This window comes from Staurois parvus, unplaced genomic scaffold (genome assembly GCF_062004578.1).
Source record: "Staurois parvus isolate SC_StPar_1 unplaced genomic scaffold, SC_StPar_1.0 ptg000225l, whole genome shotgun sequence".
Classification (NCBI taxonomy): domain Eukaryota; kingdom Metazoa; phylum Chordata; class Amphibia; order Anura; family Ranidae; genus Staurois; species Staurois parvus.
Genome location: NW_028318021.1, coordinates 3,347,531 through 3,371,195, shown reverse-complemented (window position 1 = coordinate 3,371,195; position 23,665 = coordinate 3,347,531). Strand labels below are relative to the sequence as shown.

General features: G+C 41.3%; 2 long non-coding RNA genes across 3 annotated transcripts in view; one reads left to right on the top strand and one right to left on the bottom strand.

Annotated features, from left to right (window-relative positions):
- Window positions 1–21,691, top strand: part of LOC149460577 (uncharacterized) — a 650,812-nt gene extending 629,121 nt beyond the window's left edge. For both annotated transcript variants that reach the window (XR_016313045.1, XR_016313046.1), the window contains one exon: window positions 21,451–21,691. This is a non-coding gene — a long non-coding RNA (uncharacterized LOC149460577). The remainder of the gene's footprint in view (window positions 1–21,450) is intronic.
- Window positions 722–22,623, bottom strand: LOC149460576 (uncharacterized). Its single transcript, XR_016313047.1, has 2 exons — window positions 22,442–22,623; window positions 722–5,673 (listed from the first exon to the last, which is right to left on the bottom strand). It is a non-coding gene; the product is annotated as an uncharacterized LOC149460576 (long non-coding RNA).
- Between the last annotated feature and the right edge of the window lie 1,042 nt (window positions 22,624–23,665).

The following is a 23,665-nucleotide window of genomic DNA, read 5'->3' as shown; positions in this document are numbered from 1 at the left end:
CCCCGGCTTTTTATATAGATTTAAAACTTAGAGAAGTTAGTTCAGCAGGAAAACATGCACTGAAATATGGAACGTGAATTATTCTGGCATATATGTGTATATATATATATATATATATATATATATACACACTGCTCAAAAAAATTAAAGGAACACTTTGAAAACACTTCAGGTCTCAATGGGGAAAAATATCATGACGGGTATCTATACTGATATGGACTGGGCAATGTCTTAGGAACGTAAGGATACCCCATCATTTGATGGTAATGAAAATGATCAACCTACAGAGGACTGAATTCAAAGTGAAAAAATTATGCAGCAGGTTAGTCCATTTTGCTGAAATTTCATTGCAGCAACTCAAAATGGTACTCAGTAGTTTGTATGGCCCCACATGCTTGTATGCATGGTTGAAAATGTCGAGGCATGCTCCTAATGAGACGACAAATGGTGTCCTGGGGTATTTCCTCCCAGATCTGGACTAGGGCATCACTGATCTCTTGGACAGTCTGAGGTGCAACCTGGTGGTGTCAGATGGACCAAGACATGATATCCCAGAGGTATTCTATTGGATTTAGGTCAGGTAAGCACTGGGACCATTCAATGGTATCAATTCCTTCATCCTCCAGGAACTGCCTGCATACTCTTGTGTAAGTTGTGTAGCAGGGTGGGCTCCCCAGGATACAGTGAAGTCACGAACGAGGAAAGCAACCTTAACACCAGCTTTTGCCACAACAGAATTTTACTTAGATGTGGCAAGCAAACACAACCACAAATGCTGAGAACATACAATAAATTTACATACACCCAGTCCAAAGGCTGAGACTCTTGTGCTGCACAGCACGGCACCTTCTGATAGATGAAGGTAGAAAGTGAAGTAATTGACCTACTGGCGGGCACAACTAAGCTGCCACACCTGACCTGTTATTACCCTAAAAGAGCAGGAATCAGTGTATGGGTGTATGGTATGGGCTAGCCTGCGGTGCAGCACAACAGCTTACAATCTTACACAAATCTACAGTATTCCCTCTCCCATCACTGGTCCTGTAGTACGTGCCTGAGTATTCCTTCTGAGCAAAACGCCAGTCTGGCTTGAGTTTGTAGGATTTTATCAGCTCTCCAATGTGAAATGTCACTTTAAGTTGTGGAGTCCTTCCAATAATCAGTAACAACACTTGTGGCCTGACACAAACAGAGACCCTAATTAACTAACTATAGGCCTGGATTCAGTCTCAAGGCGCCAACACTGAAATGAGGTGCGTGCACGATCTTACCAACCCGGGTCTGCTTTGCATCCGCTGGTGACTCTGAACAGAACAAATGTCTCTCCAACAGGCCTGTGATATTGTAGTGTATGCTGCGTTGTTCCTTGGCTCTCATCAGCGTCCTGGCAGCAATCTCATCAGCTTCACCCAGCTGCAGCTCACACGGCCCCTCCATTCAGCATTCTCCAGAACATGGCTCCTGCATTCAGCATCGTCCAAAACATTGCTGCAGTCTCTTCTTCCTGTTCACTAAAAACCCCACCTCTTTATGAATATACAAATATCTATGCAGTCTGAGCCTGTGTTAGAAAAACAGTGACATCTTGTGGCTAAACCGCAGAATGTCAGTCAAAACATCAATTTACTCCACACCATAATTTACTGCACACAAACAGTGTTCAAACAATGAGAGCTGTTTCCTCATCTCACACTTGCCACATGAGGCCGGGCATTGTCGTTCACCAGGAGCAACCCAGGACCCACTGCACCAGCGTAGGGTCTGACAATGGGTCCAAGAATTTCATCCCGATACCTAATGGCAGTCAGGGTGCAATTGTCTAGACTGTAGTTGTCTGTGCGTCCCTCCTTGGATTTGCCTCCTCAGACCATCACCCACCACCAAAACAGTCATGCTAAGTGATGTTACAGGCAGCATAACATTCTTCTCCAGACCCTTTCACGTCTGCCACATGTGCTCAGGGTGAACCTTCTCTCATTTGTGAAAAGCATAGGGCACCAGTGGCAGACCTGCCAATTCTGGTGTTCAGTGTCAAATGACAATCGAGCTCTATGGTGCTGGGCAATGAGCACAGCGACCTTTAGAGGACGTCACACCCAGGGGCGGACTGACCATTTGGAAACTCGGGCACTGCCCGAGGGCCCGGGGTCAGTAGAAGGCCCCATGAGATGCCCCTGGTACCTTTTTCATAGGCTTTTTTGAGTTTGGGCAAGGACACAGGGGCCCCATGATCCCCTATTGCCCAGGGGCCCCATGAGATGTCAGTCCGCCCCTGGTCACGCCCTTAGACCACCCTCATGAAGTCTTTTTCTGATCGTTTGGTCAGAGACATTCACAACAGTGGCCTACTGGAGGTCATTTTGTAGGGCTCTGGCAGTGCTCATCCTGTTCCTCCTTGCACAAAGGAGCAGATATTGGTCTTGCTGATGGGCTAAGGACCTTCTATGGCCTTGTTCAGCTCTCCTAGAGTAACTGCCTGTCTCATAGAATCTCCTCTATGCTCTTGAGACTGTGCTGGGAGACACAGCAAACCTTCTGGCAACGATGCGTATTGATATGCCATCCTGGAGGAGTTGGATTACCTGTGCAACCTCTGTAGGGTCCAGGTATCTCCTCATGTTACCAGTAGTGACACTGACCCTAGCCAAATGCAAAACTAGTGAAAACAGTAGGAAAAGATGAGTAGGAAACAAATGTCAATGGCCTCCACCTGTAAAACCATTCCTGTTTTGGGGGTCATCTCACTGTTGCCCATCTAGTGCAGCTGTTGTTAATTTCATTAACACCAAAGCAGCTGAAACCGATTAACAACCCCCTCTGCTACTTAACTGACCAGAACAATATCCCAGAAGTTTAATTTACTTGATGCTATATTCTTTAGAGGGTATCATATAGGGCAGTATGTGGAGAAAAGGAGTATAAAGGGTATGACAGTGGGCAATATGTAGAGGGGAGGAGTGCAGAGGCTATGACAGCAGGCAGTATGTGGAGAAGAAGAGTGTGGAGGGTATGACAGTGAGCAATATGTGGAGAAAAGGAGTGTGGAGGGTATGACAGCGGGAAATATGTAGAGGGGGGCGTGCAGAGGCAATGACAGCAGGTAGCAAGCAGAGGGGAGGAGTGCAGACAGCATGAAAGTGGCCAGTATGTAGAGGGAAGGCATGCAAAAGATATAACACCATGCAGTATGTACACGGCAGGATTGCAGTGGGTATAACAGTGCACAGAATGTGAACGGGAGGAGAACGGCAGGGTACGGCAGCAGTGCAAAGGTTATGACAGTGGGCACTATGTGGGGGAGTGCAATGTAGAAGATATGACAGCTGTAGATGGAGGGAATGAGTGCAGAGGACATAACAGGGGGCAACATGTGGAATGGAAGCATGCAGATGGTATGACAGCAGGCAGAATTTACAGGAAAACTGTGCTTATGGTTTGACAGTTGATGGAAGGAAGAAGTGTGAAGGGGGTGTGACAGCAGGCAATATACGAAGGATAGTAGTGTGAAGGGTAGAACAGTGAGCAATATGTGGAGGGAAGATGTGCAGATGGTATGAAAGTGGACAGTGGGTGGATGGGAGAAGTGCAGAATGTGCAGGAAAACAGTGCATAGGGTATGATAGTGGGGAGCAGATGGAAGGAAGAAGTGTGCAGAGGGTTTGACAGTGAGCAGTATGTGCTGGAGAAGAGTGCAGAGGGTATGACAGTATAACGTATTCGGAGGGAAGGAAACTGACACATTTTTACACGTAATAATGATTACCTGCAGCGACCTGACGTGTTTGTTACTACCACCTAAAGGGGACATAATTGTCTCATAGGACAACCATGAATAGCGAGGTGACTTGATAGATCTTCAGGGGTCGAGTTAAATGCTGCCCAATTTATCACATCCTGTCTACCAAAACCTCCTGCCCCAAAAATCTAGCTAGTCTCCATGTTGTACATCAGCAACATAATTATACATTGTTGTATTACCTACTCTCCTCACTCTTGATCGGTGGAACTTTGGAGGAGGGTGGGTGACTGAAAGTTTCATTTTCAATGTAAATGAGGGTGTGCTGTGGGGATCCATGACTATTCAAGAATCTGCTCGCAAGAGCCCCCATTCATACCTATCTATCTATCTATCTATCTATCTATCTATCTATCTATCTATCTATCTATCTATCTATCTGTCTGTCTGTCTGTCTGTCTGTCTGTCTGTCTATCTATCTATCTAATCCATTTTTCTTTATATCTGTCTTTTTTTCTATCAAATCTAGGGCTTGTCTTAATTGGAAACAATTTGAGTAGATTGCATAGGGAGGCCCTCACAATACTCAGTTTTGGGAAAATCTTGAGCAAATTGTAAACGGATTGTAACAACTATAGCCATAGATCACAGAACGTCATCAGTCTGTCTATCTATCTGTCTGCCTTATAGTGTCACTGCTTACATTTAGCTGTGAACGCTTCAGTCCTGTTTCACTGTGCCTGTAACACTATAAAAATCCTTGGATCAAGGTGATTTCACAGTTCTGTCCAATTCCCAGGAGTCCTGGCTTTTATGCACCTTTTGTGCAAAGCAAACCGAAAATAAGTCTGACACTCATATGTTTAATCTCGGCAGTAGCCATGAACTTTACACTACTAAACACCACTTCAAAGAGACAGCGACTGAGCTGTACAATGGCCAACTAGTAACTCTTTCTCTCCTGGGGCACACTACATGCTGGTGCTTTGGCAGGGGAGGCGTCAAACGCACTGTAATTAACCCCATGTAACCCTCAATTCACTCTACTTCCAGTCCATGTACTTTCTCACTTTCCTATTTTTAAGTGCGGTCTTTCATTATCCTTTTAATGCTCATCGGTAGAGGGTCTATGACTAAAATTTCACCTTCCAAAATCATAAGATGTGTCTACTCTTATAATATTATCTTAGTTTTTACATACCTGCATGTAAGGGCAATTTCAAGTGAGTTTGAATGTTCACATTGACAAGGGAAGCATTAGATGTATGCAGTTAACCCCATGTAACCCTCAATTCATTTTATTTCCAGTTTATGTACTTTCTCACTTTCCTAACTATATAATTTTTTGGAGAGTCCAGCCTCCCATTATCCATTCAGTCAATAAATGCACAAAGGTAGAAGCATATGAGTATATAAAGTATGTCTTCCCAAATCAGGATCTACTTTTATAATATTGGTGGGATGTTCGCCTGCACTGTGGCCCAGCCAGTGCACACTGGCATTTCACAGTAGGAAATCAAAGACCTCCTAAAAGACTGTTGTCAAAAAAATAGTGGATCATTACTCCCAAATCAAGCATCATTTGTGAGTCTTCGATACTTTATAGCCCTGGAAGAGTTTATCAGACTCAGATATTTTCCAACTGTTTAATTGTTATTAAGTTGAATGCCATAAAATTTTTTGTTAAGCCAGATTCACATCTTCGTGTTGCAGTAATGTGCAGTAAAACACAAGCTTCTGCCATTTTAGTGCACCACAAGACACAGATGTGACCCATCTGTGTCTTGTAGTGCTGTGTAAAAGAAAGTGCATGTGCGTCAAACCATCCATTGTGACTGATTGGCAGCCCATTTCATGTAAGAATCCCATCTTAGTGTTTTTTTACTGTCTTTGTCTTCATTGGGAAGATTCCTCCCATTTCGAATCTTGAGGACCACCTGTGATCAGAAACAAAAAGATCAATGAATACCTTCTCTACTCTTCTAAAAAACAAGTATTGCTGTCTGTGTTCCTATTGGAAAATTAACCCTCATTTCCTGTCCTGGTGACCATGTGACACCGGAGCAGAAAGTAAGAGGAAATCTTCCAGATCGGAACATACAGTAGACAGCAATGAAAACATGTCAGAGGTTCCAGCCTTTTTCCAACCTGTACAAAACTACAGAAAATAAACTTTTGACTGGAGTTACATTTTAGTTCACACACAGTTGTGTTCAAAATCATAGAAGTGTGTTGAAAAAAGTGAATACAGCTCAAAATCCTTCTAATAGCTTTTATTTTCATACACACAAATGCATTGGGAACACTACACATTCTATTCCAAATCAAAACATGAAGAAAAATATATCAAATTTGTGTTGTTCCTCTAAACAAATTGAAGAAAAGTGAATATTAGACTGTTCAAAAAATAGCAGTGTTTGTATTCTTCTTTACAAACTCAAACATTCACTATATAAACTGAAAAATGTTTGAAGATTTTGCTTTCCTTTGAATCACTTAATTAATATTTAGTTGTATAAGCACTGTTTCTGAGAACTGCTGTACATCTGTGTTGCATGGAGTCAACCAACTTCTGGCACCTGAGAACAGGTATTCCAGCCCAGGATGATTGGACTACATTCCACAGTTCTTCTCTATTTCTTGGTTTTGCCTCAGAAACTGCATTTTTGATGTCACCCCACAAGTTTTCTATTGGATTAAGATCCGGGGATTGGGCTGGCCACTCCATAACGTCAATCTTGTTGGTCTGGAACCAAGATGTTGCACGTTTACTGGTGTGTTTGGGGTCGTTGTCTTGTTGGAACACCCATTTCAAGGGCATTTCCTCTTCAGCATAAGACAGCATGACCTCTTCAAGTATTCTGATGTATTCAAACTGATCCATGATCCCTGGTATGCGATAAATAGGCCCAACACCATAGTATGAGAAACATCCCCATATCATGATGCTTGCGCAACCATGCTTCACTGTCTTCACAGTGTACTGTGGCTTGAATTCAGTGTTTGGGGTCGTCTGACAAACTGTCTCCAGCCACTAGACCCAAAAAGAACAATCTTACTTTCATCAGTCCACAAAATGTTGCGCCATTTCTCTTTATGCCAGTCAATGTGCTCTTTGGCAAATTGTAACCTCTTCAGCACGTGTTTTTTTCAACAGTGGGACTTTGAGGGGGCTTCTTGCAGATAGCTTGGCTTCACATAGGCGTCTTCTAATTGTAACAGTACTCACAGGTAACTTTACACCTTCTTTGATCTTCCTGGAGCTGATTGTTGGCTGAGTCCTTGCCATTTTGGCTATTCTTCTATCCATTCGAATGGTAGTTTTTCGCTTTCTTCTATTTCTTTCAGGTTTTGGTTGCCATTTTAAAGCATTTGCGGTCATTTTAGCTGGGCAGCCTATCATTTTCTGCACTTCTTTATATGTTTTCCCCTCTCCAATCAACTTTTTAATCAAGGTACGCTGTTCTTCTGAACAATGTCTGGAACGACCCATTTTCCTCAGAATTTCAGAGAGAAATGCACTGTAACCAGCATGTACAGCATTTGCTGCCTTCTTTCCATAAATAAGGGCAATAATTGCCACCTGTTTTTCAAAGAATGAATGACCTCACTAATAGAACTCCACACTGCTATTATTTTGAATATGCCCCTTTCAATTAGTGATTCAATTACACAGAATCAGCAGCATGCAAGTCATGACTGTTGGGTCTGTTGGATTTCTATTACTCTACTACACCTGCTAGTAAATTATTTGCCATGTAGAAATATCATTCTACCAAAAACAGTAATTGATCAGGTTAGTGATGTCTGACTGCTATTATTTTGAACACAACTGTATGTCTTTATTAAGTTTTAAGCAAACGTATGAACAAGTAAGGGTGTTCTCCAAAAGTGAAGTGGATGATTCAAAAATAAACAAAGATGCAAGTGTGTGTATACAAGGGTCATTCAGGTTTGTTAGAACAAAGTATCAGAAGTATCAGCCATACATGTTAAAGCAGTAATCATCAAAAACAACAAGGTAAAGGGTACCATGGTGTGTTAGAGAGGCATACTTCATCAATAAAAGAGAAAAGGACAAAAGGCGGAGCAGTACAGATCATTACTTTACGTGGTAGTTTGTGATGTGATCCAAATATCACAGATAACAAATTTATGTAGATTGTTGCTTTTTGGAGTTACATTTTAATACTAAGCCAGATATGCCCAATAAATTTATGCAAGCTCTGCTGAAATGTATACTTTCACATGGAAAGCCATGGGTTAGAAAAAGGTTTAATCTACCCAACTAAGGGTACAAGGGTGGTTAATGATACAGATACGAAGCTATGAAGGTTAGAGCATTTAGTAGAGATAACATATTACTCATAAATTCCATGCAATCCTATATGCCTCTACTTCAAACACATACACAATTCGATTCTTCCAGAAACTGAAATAAGAGGAACAAGTCAGCAGGTCTAGAATATTTCAACAGTTCATTCAGTGGTATATTTAACTGCCCATATTTTCCAATGGCCCACATGGGCAAAGACTTCGAAAAATAGGAAGGCTAGGTGTTACACTATATGGTCAAAAGTCTGTGGACACCTGGCCATCACACTTGCACTATATTGCCAATAATATACACCTCTCCACATTATTGAGTGTTTCCAGTGAATGGTAATGTTAATGCTACAACATACAAAGACATTTTAGACAATAGTGGGCTTCTAACCTTGAAATAAAAATTTTGGGCCCTTTCCTGTTCCAGCATGACTGTGCCCCAGTGCACAAAACCATGCCCATAAAGACATGGTTTGACCAGTTTGGGGAAATTGAGTGGCCTGCACAAAACCGTGACCTCAACACCAGGGGCGGACTGACAACTCATGGGGGCCCCTGGGCAATAGGGGATCATGGGGCCCCTGTGTCCTAGCCCACACTCAAACCACACCCAAAAAGCTTATGAAAGGTACCAGGAGCATCTCGTGGGGCCCCCTACTGACCCCGGGCCCTCGAGCAGTGCCCGAGTTCCCAAATGGTCAGTCCGCCCTGCTCAACACTATTAATCACTTGCCCTCTGGAAGATTTACCCCCCTTCCTGACCAGGCCATGTTTTGCTACTTGGTGCACGCTATTTCAACTAGTAATTGTGCAGTCAGGCAATGCTGTACCCAAACGAAGTTTATGTCCTTGTTTTACACAAATAGAGCTTTCTTTTGGTGGTATTTGATCACATCTGTGGCTTTTATTTTTTTGCGCTTTAACCACTTGCCTACTGGGCACTTATACCCCATTCCTGCCCAGGGCCAATTTTCAGCTTTCAGCGCTGTGACATTTTGAATGACAATTGCGCGGTCATGCAACACTGTACCCATATTACATTTTTATCATTTTTTTCACACAAATAGAGCTTTCTTTTGGTGGTATTTAATCGCCACTGGGTGTTTTATTATTTGCACTATAAACAAAAAAATTGCAAAAAATTAAAAAAAAGTTTTTCTTTGTTTCTATTATAAAATTTTGCAAACAGGTCATTTTTCTCCTTCACTGATGTGCATTGATGAGGCTGCACTGATAGGCAGCACTGATGGGCACTGATAGGTAGCACTGATGGGCACTGATAGGCAGCACTGATGAGGTGGCACGGATAGGCAGCACTGATGGCCACTGATAGGCAACGCTGATAGGTTGCACTGATAGGCGGCACTGATGATGCTGCACTTATATGCATCAATGATGGGCACTAATAGGCAGCACTGATGGGCACTGATAGGTGTCACTGATGGGTGGCATTGACTGATGGCACTGACTGGCTGCACTGCTGGACACTGATGGGTGGCACTGATGGGGGTGGCACTGCTGGGCACTGATCATCAGTTCCATGATCATCAGTGCCGATCTGTTTTCTGACAATTAACGGTTATCAACAATACTTTCCTCACATTGTGACAGCATGAGGAAAGTGCAGCCGATTACCGGCAACTGCTTTTACCCAGTGATCTGCTGTATCATTGGACACAGCTGATCACGTGGTAAAAGGCCGCTGTGATTGGCATTTTACCACATCGCGAGTTCAGCTGTGTCCATAGGACTAAGCGATCACGGAGATCTCCAGGTGTGAGCCACTGGGGGGCGCGCGGGAGGGCGCATTGATGCCCGAACTGCACAACTGCGCAGTAGCCGTAATTTGGCTATAGCCCAGTTGTCAAGTGGTTAAACAAAAACGCCGAAAATTTTGAAAAAAACCCTATATTTTCTAATTTCTTAACAAATTTCTTAACAATTTCTTAACAAATATCCAATAAACTCAAACTTTGTCATAAATTTAGATCAAAATGTTTTTTGCCATATGTCTTTGGTAGAAAAAATCCCAATATGTGTATATTAATTGGTTTGTGTGAAAGTTAAAGCGTCTGCAAACTATGGCATAGATACTGGAATTTACACAGCTTTTACTTTATTACTGCTTATCAGTTTTTGGAATATGACAAAAATTGTTTTTTGTTTTTTTTTCACACAAAGTTGTCATTTAAATGGTATATTTCTCACACATGCCATGGGTATATTTAGAATTACACCCCAAAATATATTCTGCTCCTGAGTAAGGGGATACCACATGTGTGAGACTTTTTGGGAGCCTAGTCTCATACAGGAACCCAAAATCAAATGACCCTTTGAGGGGGGTTAGGTGCTATCCTGGTATTTCAGGGCCTCCGAAGTAGGTAGTCAAGAAGTGTAATGAGGAAATAAAGCCCTTTCAAAGTCTGAAGGTGCTTATTGGATTTTGGGGTCCTGTACACAGCTAGACTGCCAAAACCTCTTCCGCATGTGGTATCCCCACACTCGGGAGAAGTAGTAGAATGTATTTTTGAGAGTAATTCCTCATATACTCATGGCATGTGTGAGCGATATATTATTTAAGTGACAACTTTGTGTAAAAAAAAATTAAAACATAGATTTTTCTATTGACTCAACATGCCTCTCAGAAAATAGTTTGGGGTGTCTACTTTCCTAAAAGGGGTCATTTGGGGGTGTGTGGGGGGTGTTATCTTGGCATTTTATGCCCAGCATTAGAAGCTTATGCCACACATGACTCACCTTTCTTACCACTTGAAGATCAAGACTTTTCTGACACTTTTTGTTCACATGAAAAAAAACAGTATTTTTTGCTAGAAAATTACTTTGAACCCCCAAACATTATATATATTTTTTTAAGCAGACGCCTTAGAGAATAAAATGTTGAGTGTTACAGTTTTTTATGTCACACAGTACTTGCGCAGCAATTTTTTTTTAAAAAGACAGCATTAATTTTGATGCACAAAAACACAATATATTGGCCAATTGTTTAGTAAAATATAAAACATGATGTTATGTCGAGTAAATAGATACCAGACATGCTTTAAAACTGTGCATGCCGCATGCAATGGCGACAAACTACATACATTATTAATTTCCATAGGCGACGCTTTAAAAGCCTTTACAGGTTACCACTTGAGATTTACACAGAAGGTTTTGTACTAGAATTACTTCCCTCGATCTGACGTTCGCGGCGTGTAACCGCTGTTTACATACCCACATAGGGCACATTTTTTATTTTTTTTTACTCTGTCCCTTTCCAAAGTTATGAAATGCTTGTAGCTTCCAGTTTCTTAGACTATGGAGATGATTGAAGCCATTCCGGTCTCCAATCAGCTCTATGGTCAGCTGGTGGAAAAGCCGGCTGCATTCTCAGTTTCCCCGATGGCAAGGGACTGCCTGAGAAAGCCTTGGAAGGCAGCGGGAGGGGGGGGAACATCTCCTCCCACTGCTTGTAAAAGCAATCCTGCTTCTAATTAGCCACTAGAATTTCTTTTACATACCAGCTTAAAAAATACCAAGGCTTAGTGCCTGTTTAAATGCCCAAAAACTACACAGAAGCAGACTGGTTAGAGAAAATATGTTGAGCCCATGTAACAGCATAACCCATGCCACAAGATGAACGGGCAGTGCAATTATGGTGAACTGAATGTAAGATGAAACTAATTCAGAGAGTATAGAAAAAAGGGGAGAAAATTATACAAGTAAAAGTTTTAAGCCTCCTTAGAACCCCTGAAATACAGTGGCATATGCAATCGGTCTGCATCCATTATTAGCCCCCTAGAGAGTCTAAACTATGCCTGGGGGGCCTTAAAAACCCCATTATACCAGGTTTATTCTAGGCTTGAAAATATGTTTATCTGTAAGGTTTAGTATACACCTGCTGTTGGTGGCAGTATAAATAGGAAGTTGAGATACATTTTTACCACCCCACAACTGCGCCTCTTAAGCTGCAATGGCAGCCAGATGGGGCTGAACACATGCCATCAATGCTTTCACAGCATTCACAGCACAGCAAATATTATCTCCCCCATTGGGTACTGTCCAGTGAATATGGCCACGCCACAACTGCAAACCAAAAGCTAGGCTCACAGTTAAGGCGCAGTATTGCTATTCCAAAACACTATTTCAGCTGTCAAAAATAAACAAGCATTCAGGAGTTGGCAGTATCACCTTCTGAATGATTGTCAGCCATGCCTGCACTGCTCTCTGAAAATATGCCCACCGCAGATTACTCTTTAAACATAATCTTAATATAGGGTGCAAATGTGTAAGAAGGCTAGGGCCATTATTGAAGGTTGAAAACCCTTTAATGGAGTGCAGTGGTCAGCAGCATATCCCAACAATCAAATAATCATAACTAGCCCCAGAATCACTGCAGTATATTCATCCTTAACTCAGTAACTAAATCTGAAAACAGACCAGGGTCTATAAAGAGGGAAAGTTAGATAGTACACTTAACTTTCCCTCAACTTTCACCCAGGGCCGTCTTAATAGCATCATGGGCCCCTAGGCAAAGTAACGCACTGGGGCCCCGACCAAGGAGATGGCTACCTGCGGCACATGTAGCGTGCCAGGGTTAAAAGTGGGTGTGGCTAAATCATGCTAAATATTGGGCTTGGCTTTTTAGTCTGATTAGAAACAACAAATAAACACAACCAGGGAATTATCCCAAATTAAACTCACCCCCTGTACACACCTTCCTGCCCACTCAACACTCTGCCCCCCCCCCCCCCCGTATACACTGACCCTCTTTTCCCTGGTACACACTGCTCCCACGCCTTTTTTACACTATCCCCCTACTTGTATACACTGCCCCCATCATAAATGCCTCTGCCAGCCTGTCAGGGGTTTGTATTTATGTATGTCTTTACAATACTGTCAGGCTTTTTTTTTACACCTGGGCATACTTACAGTAAGTGTAAACCCATGCAAGGGCCATGTTTGACCGCATGGGCATGAGGATGCACAGGTGTTCAGTACATCCTCATACAGGCAGTCCTATTCATGTCAGATATTATACAGTGGCTGCACAGACACAGCTACTGCTCCCAATCTGACATCCATGTACATACACATATATACATACATACGTATATACACACACGTACACTGATACATAAACTCACATACATACACACTCACACATACATACACACTCACATACATACACATGTATGTACATACATAAACTCACACACATACATATTTACATAAGCACAAACATACATACACACTCACATACATACATAGCCTTTTGAAAAACCACAGCTTACTGTACCTGGCTGACCAGCGTTTGGTACCTGCACCACTGAGTAAGATACCTGTGTATACAGTACAGCATGGAAGGGGAGCAGGGCAAGTTGGGACTCAGGAAGCAGCTTTCCCTGTGCACAGCTCTGCCCATTACTGCCTGCTCCAGCTCTGCAGTTCAGGGTTTAAAAACAGTTAGCTGTCGAGGCTGTGCGAGAATACTACAAAAAATAATGGCTGCCTTCTCCTGCCTGGCTGCGATTTTCAAGACTATGTTGCACTGCTGTGCTGCTCCTCCTCCATGCTGGCAGGAGTAGTGAGTGACACTGCTGTCATATCTCCTGTCAGCCTATGGTGGCAGAGCCTAATGCAAGATTGCCTTGGGGCCTCTGGGCAGTGCCCAGGGGAGGCCCATTCATTAAGATGGCCCTGCTTCCATCCAAGGCACCTAGGCAAGGGTAACAGCCATCTTCCTTCTGATGAGATCTAAGGGAATGTATAAGTACTTCTAATCTTCCTGAGAAGATACTGCCAGCTCTGTGGTGCAGTGTCTTCTTAAGAGATTGAAAGTATTTGGAAGGAGGATGACTTCACCCTCTGCATCACAAAGGGAGAGGTAAGCACACTATCCACTTTAATTCAGCCTGTTCTAATACTTTTATGTTAACTGCTGATCCAGAAAAAGGCAAAACAAAATCCCTGTTAGGCATCTGTCAATGTATCCTTAAAGCAGGGAAGAAAAAAAATCTTCTTGACCTTGTCAGTTACACTTAGATTAATACACTGGATCACTCCACTGATAGATTCTACTAATTATTGGAAAATCCATTCTTAGGAAGAGTGACTTCTGACCCACATTAAAATTTAGTTACACTGCTGGCCATCACTTACTCTTCTGGCAGACAGTTTTAATGTCTGATCACTTTATAGTGAAGATCTCCATTATACTGACTTAACAAACTTAAAGGAATTACCACATACTGTATGTACTCAGAGCTGACACCAAGAGCCTCAGGGGCCACACACCCTTGGTGTGCTTGTCCTGCAGCACTCAGTACTTTTCTGAGTAAGAGCGTCTGAGAATCCCTAACTTTCTTTGTAGACATGAAATGGCCTTTTCATAGAGTACATATAGATTGTATGTATTGTATATAGAGTCTTTTAGTTGTGGAAGCCTCATACATCCTCTCCTGGGGCTTAGGAATGGAGAGTTGAACTTTGGTCTAGCTACAATCCTGCAGCTATTCCATACCTCACCTAGCACCATTTTCTTTACCCTGCTCAACAACTGCTTACCAGACCACAGTTTTGTCTGACAGTGCTGCTGAATGCAAAGATGGGTCACAAACTGGGATGTTCTGGAATCAATTCTCATAGGCAGAACTTAACAGAACCTTGTGAGGGTTGTAAACCTTGATACTCTTGCATTATCAATGTGGCAAAACAGTTACTTAACCTTAATGTGATATAGTTCTCTTGTTTGGTTGATGCCCCTGGGGGAATGCACGCCTCTGCTCTGCGCTCCCCATAGAAGGAGACTTTACCACAAGCTCATGTGGCTGGCCTTGCTTTTCTCTACTCCACAAGAGTTAATGTTTTAACTGCTGACACTGTAAAGTGACCTTCAGCCCTCAGGAATAGGTGCTCATTCTCCTGACTAGAGAACCTACCATATGATGGTAAAGATGTCATGTCAAATCCTTTAAAAATTCTCCCTGCTGGTCTTTTTCTTCTTCTGAACATGCATGGAGAAAATTCCATTAATTCTTTTGTAGAAGCCATCACCTTTTTGGATGCATAATAGATGGCCTCTCTATGGGAATATATAGGATTTTTCCACACATGCGCAGAAGAAGTAAAGGAAGCACAGGAAGCGTTTGCATAGGCTGCTGTGTGGTTCCCTGTAGGTTGCACAGTTTGGAACTGGCAGAATTGAGGACAGGTAGATATTATATTATGACTTCACAAAAGTAAAATTATCCTTTAAGGTGTATATAGAGTCTTTTTTATATTAGTTCTGAATAGAGTATGAAAGGTTAGAAACCTTGAATGTTGAAAGCATGCCTGAAATCATTAAGGCCACACTGTTGAACTGTCCATTGAATTACTGCGGTGGTATTCCACAATTACAGTCCTGACTGATGAGTAAACAGTTAACTGAGTTTTGGTGAAGCTCATCATCTCCAATAGATGACGGAGATCTTGGAATTTGAACATTGTATTTTCTTCATCTGTCAGTACGGGATGTACTTTCTCAAACCACTAGTCCCCCATGCTGTTTCAAACACGTGTTTATGCCTCCTATTCTAGACACAGGGATTGCAGACCAATATCACAGTTGCATTTTTGGGGTGGATACAAGGTATAGTAATTTTGGCTACATGTAAAGTCACACAGAGCAAAGTGAGTTCAAGGGTATACTCAAGCATTTGTATTTGGCAGTCATTAAAATTTGCAGAACAAGGTTTGTTCTGAATCTGGATTTCCAAAATATAAAATAAATCCTCCAATATCTAATTCAAGACATGTACCTAATGCCAATTTCATCCAATGATTTAAATTCATATTTACTTGGTTGCTAGCTAATTGAACATGTTGCATTGTCTTTATAGACATTCATAACTGCAGTGGACAGACATACCCACTGGAATTTCTGCTGCCATCTAAAAGTCACACCCATTAAAAAGCCACACAATGGCAAGAGAAGCATCCTTTGATGGATTGTGAGTAGTGGAGAATAGACAAAAAAGTTACAGTAGCTGTGCTGCTACAAGTGAGTGGCATTTTCACTATATACTTGTAAGATAAAACCAAGCTACAAATGACTGCATGGAAATATCTGTCGCCTTGAGATTTTAAAAATGCTGTTGGATGAATCTTTTAAACAATAAAATTATGTAAACATTTTATTTTAAATGGCTAAAGGGAGAGTTGCCAAATCCAAACCATATGGTAACAGGTCCTTTGGCAACAAGAAACAAATTTGCTCTCTATGTACTTACCTTCTCTCCAGCACTCAGAAGAAATATTTGTTTGGGCATAGCTTTTTAGATTCTAGCTACAATATTTCCTACTATCGAATTTCTTTCTAGAAGAATGAAATGGAGACATGAATTGGTTGGCACTGGCAGTATGACAGATTCTTTCAATTTTGTTAACAGGGACCTCATTCTCTACAGGCCTGACATCCAATAACATGACTTTAGCCCATGACAAAAGTGTAGACATTATCAGCCAATCACAGAGGCAGCTGAAGGCATGGAAATTCTCCTTGTGTTCTTACCTCTGTTTTCAGTTCAGTGTAGACGCAGAGCAGAGGCTTGTTTAGATGAAGACATTAATGCCGTTAACCTATTTTGAGATGAAAGTAGGAAGATGGCACCAACCAGGTACATTCCAGTGGCCTCCTCAAAGCAAATGGCCCTACATAAAAGGGTATATCTGGTGGATATTATCATCTGAAGGTTATTCACTAAAACTGCATGTATATTTTGCCATATTTAATGATATCCTTCCTTTCAGTGACATTCTTCTCCCAGCATGGTTAGCAAAGCGGGAAGAAGGTGCTCACACTGATAAGCCCAATAAAGATTGCATCTACTGTGCCTGGGTAATTGTTTAGAGGAACACACGTTGCAATATCGATTTAGTTTCCTGATACTGACCACACAAGCTGCCTTTCCAGAGTTTTCAGATAACAAGGGCTAATTACTAACATTGCCTGGAGGTATGAGTTTCCAGTGAACCATGTCAAGTATTCCTGCCTTTATCACCCATTGTGTCATCTGATAGGCCCACTGAAGATTAGTTACTATGGTTTACTCCAAATTTGCGCCTTTAAGCAAAACTCTGGTGGCCCTTTTATTAAGATAGCTTTAAAAACAGAAAAATGAAAAGAAAAAATTAGCACAATTATGATATGTGCTTATAGAGTACCAGAGCTCATTTTTTCAAGAGCTCATGCTTAAAAATGCCGGGTGTTGATAGATTACGAATACATGTACTCAGCATTCATGAACCTCAGAATACCTTGCTGACTGTCCCATATCCTTATGTTACTCTTTATCCTACTTTTACTCTTTACCCTACTTTTGCTACTACCAAATTATGCTGATCTTATTTCTTTTGGACATAAAGTGGGGATCGAAAGTTTGGGCACCCCAGATAAAAATTTGTATTAATGTGCATAAAGAAGCCAACGAAAGATGGAAAAATCTCCAAAAGGCATCAAATTACAGATTAGACATTCTTATAATATGTCAACAAAAGTTACATTTTATTTCCATCATTTACATATTTACTTTCAAAATAACCGAAAACAAAAAAATGGCGTCTGCAAAAGTTTGGGCACCCTGCAGAGTTAATATCTTGTACTGCCCCCTTTGGCAAGTATCACTGCTTGTAAACGCTTTTTGTAGCCAGCCAAGAGTCTTTCAATTCTTGTTTGAGGTATCTTTGCCCATTCTTCCTTACAAAAGTCTTCCAGTTCTTTGAGATTTCTGGGCTGTCTGTCACGCACTGCTCTTTTAAGGTCTATCCATAGATTTTCAAGTATGTTGAGGTCAGGAGATTGTGAAGGCCATGGCAAAACCTTCAGTTTACGCCTCTTGATGTAATCCCCCGTGGATTTTGAGGTGTGTTTAGGATCATTATCCATTTGTAGAAGCCATCCTTTCTTTAACTTCAGCTTTTTCACAGATGGCATCAAGTTACCATCCAAAATTTGCTGAAATTTTATTGAATCCATTTTTCCTTCTACTCGTGAGATGTTCCCTGTGCCACTGGCTGCAACACAACCCCAAAGCATGATTGATCCAACCCCATGCTTAACAGTTGGACAGAGGTTCTTTTCATTAAATTCTGTGCCCCTTCTTCTCCAAACGTACCTTTGCTCATTCCGTCCAAAAAGTTCAATTTTAACCTCATCGGTCCACAGAACTGCCACTTCAGTCACAGAAGCAACAGCTAAGCGGGCACCAGCAATTTGCCCTCTTTGAAGCTCTGTAAGCTCTGACAGTGGTGCATGCAGTGAATGAGGAAAGTGAGCTAGGTGTCTCATCACACAGCCGAAGCAAAAGAAAGTTACATCAGTTCTGCTTTCAATGTGAAACATGTTGTTACTTTTACACCTGCAAATCATGTAGAGTTTCCATATTTTTGTCCAACCGCGTATTACATGTTTGTTTTTGGGTATGAATATTCTTTAACTATGAATTACCTTAGTAGTTATACCCTGCATAATTTACTATACAACTGGTTTGATGAGAATATGTGCAGATTACACACATAGTAGAGGAGGTTTACATTTCTCCTAGATTATGGTTAAAGTAGGTGTAAACCTCTGACATGTGACATGAATAAAGCATATCCCTCTATGGTGTGTACTTGTCTCAATCCAGAGCACTGAGTATCATTTTTGTCTGCTGCCTCCTTCCTCTGTTATCTGCATGAGTCACTTCTGACAGGTTTTCCTGGCACCAAGAGAAAAATGGAACAGGGGAGGAAGCTCCAGCACACAGCTTGTGATTGACAGTCTCAGCTCTATTCCTGTGTACTGTGTGAAAGGGGTGTGTCCCTTCCATCCAATCAGCTCTCACTGAGCCCTGCAGAGTGTAACTTCAGCTCCCCACCCCCTGCTTTGTGAAAGCTCAGGCAAGAGAGTAGTAAAGTTCCAGGACAGGTCTAGGCAGGCAGCAAACACGAGAGTAGTTAGTTCAATCTGGAATGGCAACTAGCTGCCAAGAGCTCTTCAGCTTTCAGGTACCTGGTGATCCGGGTGGAAGTGGGAACGAGTACCTATCAAAACCAGGTACCCGCTCCCATCCCCCCCAAACAAAATAGGTGCCAAATGATATGGAGGGGGGAGGAGGCAGACAAATGGAACTTCCCCTTTTGGGTGAAGTTCTGCTTTATATGCCCCTCCTGGTTAGAGGACTTGGCCACTGTCATTGCTGAAAACACTGGAAGTCCTGGAAGTAGCGGAGATCCTAGGAATCCTGGAAATCCTGAAACACCAGCATGGATCCTGTGAATCCTGAGCGTACATGAGGTCCTAGGCATTTTGGAAATCCTGGAATACCCAGCAAGGATTCTGGAAGTATGAATTATTTATGAATTATTTTCATAAATGCATTGAAAAGCAAGATTGGCTGTGAAAGGGTGTTGTTGCAGTACTATTTTTCCTGGCAAACTGGGCTAAATAGGCTTATAGTTGCTACTGGTGTGATTATCCTTTAAAGAGGAAGCAACTGCCCTTACAAACGCTTTCTGAATCCATGGGTAAGAGACAGGGAGAGATTGTTTGGTGGCAGTCTTGAGAGTACAAAGCTATTGCTTTATGGAGCTGGATACAAGGTCCATTTCCCCAATAGATCCATAGAAGGGGACTTGAACAGTGCAGTAAGAGGTGGGGGGGAGAAGTTTGTTCAAATTGCCTCACAGTAGCTGTTTAAGATTGCCTCATGGTAGATTTGTAATGAAATTGCCTTATGAGAACTGCAGTGAAATAGCTGTATATATTTTATATTGCTTTATTCGGTGACCATATTAGAAATCAGTCTGCTCTTACAATGGTTCTTGCGAAAGTTTATGGGCCTTATGTGTGACTGCAATTATTATTCCTCAACCATCAATCATCAGGCCCTAAAAGTTGGTGGCTGTAGAATTGTTTTTAGGAACTTAATGATATATAAGGCGGGATTTACTATAAAAATTCAATACAAATAAATGTGAACAGGCAGAGGAAACGAGAAAGAGCTAAATAATTATTGTCATATAGAAATAATGAAAGGCACTGTTTCATTGCAGTCTTCTAACCTCTTCTCTAAAGGGGGTATTTCAACACACTCCATCAATTGTTTGAGAACGTCCAGCATGCAATCATCTCCGGAAACAGAAAGGGCAAAAAATGGGTGGGGTAGATTGGACTGAAGTGTAACAGTGGTTGGCTGGGTTTATCAATATGACAGCGCCAGAATAAGATCATTGCAGAATAACTGCAATTAAAGAGGAAGCAGGACAGATGTTCCCTGGAAAATTTCAAGGTTGCCTAAAGGGTCGCTAAGCTTCCAGTGCAAGCTGGCTTATTTTAATGTTGCTGATAACGGTCATAAATATGTATGTGTTATTGTGTTATTCCTATTTACCTGTAGATTTGGCCTATGCCTTTTTGAAAACTTTTATGAATAAATTATTATGTAGGGTAGAAGTTTCCACAGAGCAGGGAAGGTTTAGAGCCTACATTAGGTTTTGTTTTGCTTTTTCTTTCAACTTTAGAGATATTTTCTTCCCCTTCCTGTGTAGTTACTAAGACAGAAAGTGTGCAAAATCTCTCCAATAAGGGCACAGACTGTAATACAGTAATATCCCCTCTCCAGAGAGTCAAAAGCCATAACATAGGTTTTGTCTTAAGATATGTTCCAATGTTTTTCTGTGTGTTGATGAGTTGGCAGAGCCGGCAGTGCAGCGTGTTGCCTCCATTTCTGAGGTGTGTAGCCACAGACATTTCTTGCTGAACATAGTGCTATTTCTTCTTCTTCTTCTTATTATTATTATACATTATTTATATAGCGCCAAAAGGTTTGCTCAGTGCTTTACATTATAGTGGGGGACAGTACATTGGACAGTACAGTAACAAAACACGAGGGGTTCGAGGGCCCTGCTCTTTCGAGCTTACAATCTAGGAGATCTCATTTTATAGTCTTATAAGGGTTCATGATACAACTACTCTCTAAGGACAGTTAGCAATAGAAACTGGGTACCATGTGTGTGATTTGTTTTATATTTTTGAGATGTTTCAGCCAATGTTTTTTTTTAAAAAAACATGTTAGTAACTGGAATTTTACATTTCTTATTGTCGGGGATCACAGGGATAGATTAGCAACAAAGCTCAGGAAGTAAGCATTTGTAGTTTTCCTGTGAGTTTACTTTTTTTAGCTATTTGCTGGTTCAGAGGGCTGGATAAGACCTGAATTACTTTCCCTCCCTACTACAGTAGGGATTATTTTGTATAGCCAAAACTTCTAATTTTGGATAGAGTAGGAAGTGGTTAAAACTGTTGTCAGACTTGTTTTCTTTCTGTGTCCCATTGGAGAAATCTCACTTCACTTTGTGTCCTGTAGGTGCAACAGGAAGTGAGAAGAAATCTTTTCCAAATGCTGGACATTCCCATCTTAGACAGATATCATCAGAACAAGGATCCCCAATGAAATATTCACCCTTGTTTTTTTTCTGGTGAAAACTGTAAAACATTCTTGATTCTCATCACCGTCTGTCATTGTGATAATGGTCATCAGTACAAATAGAGAAGATGAATCTCCGTAAAGGTGACAAAGACAGCAGTAAAATAAATAAAGAAATGGGGCTACGGGGTCTTCGTTTTTTATGTCCTTTTTCAGGGGATATTGACCAAGTCATAGAGTATAATGCTCAGCTAAGGCAATTCATATACACCTGGGGGCCTCAGAGAGCACCCCATGAAGAAACAAAAACATCTAGAGGTAAAAAGTGAGCACTGCACCATTTTTTCTATATAACTATACTTCTTTAAGACTTCCTATTATAACAGGTCATTTAGTCTCTGAGCCCTTGCAGTTCCTTGACAGTCCTGCCTCCCAGTCCCACACAAGCTTCCAAAGCCATAATTAGGATGAATGTTTGCAACCCCTGAAATGCATTAGCTTGTGTCATCTTGATTAAAGACTAATAAACATTTTTTTGGACTCTAAAAACTGGTGTGGTGTTCACTTTGTGCTCCTAGATGTTTTAGCAGTAAAATCTGAAAGGGATTTTACCTATTCCTGCTGTCATGAGTCAATGAAAAGGTATTAATGCCAGAGAGTCAGCATTACAGTCGGGCAAATAGCATTTCTGCCCAACAGAAAGTGGCTCAGCAGTAGCAAATATATTCACATACATTTTTGTGTGTGCTATTTGCACTTTATCATTTACATTATATTTTAATTAATTTATGCAATATAGTTCAACTGTATTTGAAAATAAATGTATCACATATTAGCTTTATCTTAAAGGAAATCAGTTATAAAAAATTGTAAGCTAAATTCCTTACTTCCTACATTTCTAAATTGCTTAATATCTCTAAATGGTAGTTACCTAGATGCCATGCTCCACTTTTGGTTTTGGTCACTGACCCAGTACAAGTATGCACATCAGGAATATCATAAGTCTTCAAATTTCATGCTTGTTCCACATCAGTACTGCAGTAAAAGGATCAGTATGACAGTCAGGCAACTAGCACTTTCAGAATCAGAGATCAGCAATACTGCAATGTTTTCTTATGACAGGTTTCCTTTAGAGCTTGCTCACACATTGTGGAGCAACTGAAATTTCTCTACAGTGGCTCAACACTAGTCACCGCAAGGGCTGTTTTGAAACCAAAATGGAGAGTACACTGTACATTTGTAATAAAATTATATATATATATATATATATATATATATATATATATGAAAAAATGTAAATCAGATTTTTTTTGGTTTCTGTCCATGTTTCATTGGGGAGATTTTCCTTCATTTCCAGTCTCAGAGACTCAACAGGAAGTAGGAGAAAATATCTGCAAAGTGAGGGGAATTCCCAACTTAGAGGTCACTGGATTTTGTGTCCCCATTGGAAGATTTTGCTTCCCATTCTGTTCCTAGGGCAAGTCAAATTTTTGGATTCCCCATCTATTTGTGTAGTGTATATAGTGGTCACAGTGAAGCCAGGTTGAGTTTTATGCTGCCCCAGCCGGGAGGGTTAGTGCTAAAATGTTTGCAGGGTTTTTCTTGGCTGTTTTTTTGTGTCTGGCCCTGTATGATATAAAATGGGACAGGAGTCCAACTCGGGGCCCACATACTTGTGCATCTCATCTGTCATGTCGCCATCACTGGGGTCCATTTACCGATGAGGGAGCACCCTTGGATCAAAGAACCTCTGTAAAGTATGGAATCACTAAGAGCTACAGAACACCCAAATACACCATAGATGGAATTCTGCCAAAATGGATTTTATCCTGTGCAAGTACGCTGGGGCAGCCGCAAGCCATAGTTAGAGAAAGACGGTTACCGCTATCATCTGTAATGTTTAAGACATTCCAGTAAAGCTGTTGAAACTTTGCTTGGTCTGAAGTTACTAAAGTGGTGTCATTCAAGTATCTGGCACCTTCTGCACTTAGTCTACAACATGGGTCAGCTGAGACAGATTGGGGTATGAAGACAGCACTGTAAGAATTAATGCGGTATGAGGACAAAAGTGGTTACCAAAACGTAAGGAAGGTTTAGCAAGCAGCCTGTTGTGAAGTGGGTAAATGTGACGGGTGGGATAGCATCTGGCAGGAGG